This window comes from Canis lupus, chromosome 29 (genome assembly GCF_011100685.1).
Source record: "Canis lupus familiaris isolate Mischka breed German Shepherd chromosome 29, alternate assembly UU_Cfam_GSD_1.0, whole genome shotgun sequence".
Lineage (NCBI taxonomy): Eukaryota > Metazoa > Chordata > Mammalia > Carnivora > Canidae > Canis > Canis lupus.
The window spans coordinates 40,044,585-40,047,362 of NC_049250.1; the positions used below are offsets into that span (position 1 = coordinate 40,044,585).

At 43.0% G+C, this 2,778-nt stretch overlaps 1 non-coding gene across 1 annotated transcript; it reads left to right on the forward strand.

The window, feature by feature from the left end:
* Positions 1 to 751: 751 nt before the first annotated feature.
* On the forward strand, positions 752 to 940 carry LOC119866778. The gene has a single exon (XR_005381296.1). It is a non-coding gene; the product is annotated as a U2 spliceosomal RNA (small nuclear RNA).
* The last annotated feature ends 1,838 nt before the right edge of the window (positions 941 to 2,778 follow it).

Genomic DNA, 2,778 nt, shown 5'->3' on the forward strand with positions numbered 1-2,778 from the left:
TTGACTTGCCCCGAGCTTAGACCTAACTTTTGTCCTTCTTTCAATGTAGTTCAGCACGATTCCATCTGGTGGACCGTGGAGGGATATTTAGAGCCAAAAACCAAGCTGGGAGTCATTACGTTGGAAGAGTAAGGTTTGGAGACGGTTGATGTGGTTACCACTCCCACTTGCTCCTCCTCCTAGCACAGCACACGCAGTGTCGCGGGGCAGGGCTTCACGGTGCTCCTTTGCCCTTTCTACTTAATCGCCAGCCTGCCACTAAGTCACCACCTGAATTATTCAGTAGCTGCATGTTGTTGCTGTTCGAGGAGTGAATGCAGGTAAATGGGTAACAAAACTTCTGGTTACACACCTGAATCTGAGCCAGTGTTTTATTTTTTTTAGATTTTTTAAAGATTTTATTTATTTATTCATGAGAGACACAGAGAGAGGGAGATTGAGAGAGGCAGAGGGAGAAGCAGGCTCCATGCAGGGAACCTGATGTGGGACTCGATCCCGGGTCTCCAGGATCATGCCCGGGGCCGAAGGTGGCGCCAAACCGCTGAGCCACCCAGGCTGCCCTGAGCCAGTGTTTTATAACCCAAACCCGGATGGTAGTAGAATTCAACAGCAAAAAGCACATTTAAAAAATTAATGTAGGGCTCCTGGCTGGCTCAGTCGGTGGAGTGTGCAACTCTTGATCTCAGGGTCGTGAGTTTGAGCCCCGCATTGGGTGCAGAGATAAGTCAAATAAAAAAAACTTAAAATGTGTATCGCTTCTCAGCCTTTTGGCTAAGATCAAGTGTCATATGTGTTCTATCAGTTTAATATCTGATACGTCTTCTCTCCAAGGACAATATATTAAATGGGTTTTTGGAGCAGGGAGATGGAATAGGAGTTTGCTGTGTCCACTCTGGGCACCGTCCTGCTCTTGCAGGTATCCAGGAACAGCGCACCTCCTCCGGGACAACAGTGGGAAAAAGGAAAAAATCAATGTGAAATTCTCAGCTTGTTCTTGTAGCCTTCCTTGTGATTCGCTCTTCCCTTCCTTTTTAAAATTTTTTTTTAATTTAAAGATTTTATTTATTTATTCACGAGAGACAAAGAGAGAGGCAGAGACCCAGGCAGAGGGAGAAGCAGGCTCCACGCAGGGAGCCCGACATGGGACTTGATCCTGGGACCCTGGGGTCACGCCCTGGGCCCAAGGCAGATGCTCAACCACTGAGCCCCTCAGGCGGCCCTGAATGAACAAGTTTATGTTCATTCCTGAAGGTGAAAACAAATGGGATTCTAAAAAATAATAATAATAAAAAAGGTAACTCTATACAGCTTTAAGAATGTTTATAAATTTACTCAAATTCAAAAAAAAAGAATGTTTATAAATTTAAATGTTACTAAATAGCAAAAACTGTTTTTCTTTAGCATCATTAAAAATGTTAAAATATATCAATCCAGTTATTTATGAGATGCTTTTTATATTGAAGTCCACATCCAAAAAGAGACACAGTTTGGTATAAAATGCACCTAAATGTGATGATTTTGGCTGCTTCTGCCGCCTGCTGGACATGCAGTGCTACTGGCTCCTCGGGGTCCTATTCTCAGCCCCAGGGTTTATCTAAGATTCCAAAAGGATTTTAAAAATTTCTCTCTAAACCCCTGGGTGGTTCAGTGTCTGCCTTAGGCTCAAGTCACGACCCCAGTGTCCTGGGGTGGAGCCCATGTCGGCTCCCAGCTCAGCGGGGAGTCTTTCTCCCTCTCCCCTTCCACCTACTTGTGCTCTCTCAACTAAATAAAATATATATATTTTAAAGATGTTATTTATTTATTCCTGAGAGACAGGAAATTATTTATTCCTGGGCCAAAGGCAGATGCTCAACCACTGAGCCACCCAGTCGTCCCTCCACTAAATAAAATCTTAAAGAAAACATTATATTTAAATCATGTCATAATTGATGGACTTTTTATGGTATTTAAAAAAATAAATGTTATCCCAATTCGCCTATTACACATAAACTGTTATGTTGCTGAGTCATGATTTTGGTGGAAAACAATTTCCCTCCCCAAATCATTATGCTCTTTTGGTTTTAAGATACCTATAATTTGGAAGTGTGATTAGTTCTCAACAAGGGCAGGTCTAGATATGCCTGGTAAGTCATCTGCCCCGGCGGAGCAGTAGTGCAGTGTTAGCTCCAGGAGTGCTCAAGGCCAAGCCAGGTCCGGCCTGAGCGCTTCACAGCCTGCTGAAACAGCAGAAACAGCTTGATATGTTGGGCTCTAGAAATGACAGATTCTTCTTCCGAGTTAGTGCAATTGAGGTGTTCCAGGAGCACCTGCTATCTCAGTGCCTTCCCTCTAGCATAAGAAAGAATTTAATCTGTTAATGACATGTTCCCAGAAAGCCTGAAGGTGGGACACCTGGGTGACTCAGGGGTGGAGCATCTGCCTTCAGCTCAGGTTGTGACCCCGGGGTCCTGAGATCGAGTCCCACATTGGGCTTCCCGCAGGGAGCCTGCTTCTCCCTCTGCCTGGGTCCCTGCCTCTCTCTGTGTCTCTCATGAATAAATAAATAAAATCTTAAAAAAAAAAAAAAAAAAGAAGCCCTGAAGCAAAAACAAAACACCAGGCCAAAATGAAGAAAAAACTAAATACTCAATTAAATGGGAATTTCAGACAAATAGCATATTTTTTAGTATTAAATATGGCCCAATATTACATGGGACATAGTTATACTAAAACATCCCGTATTTTATCTGGCAACTCTAAGATAATTCAAATCAATTCAATTTCACAACTATTTTG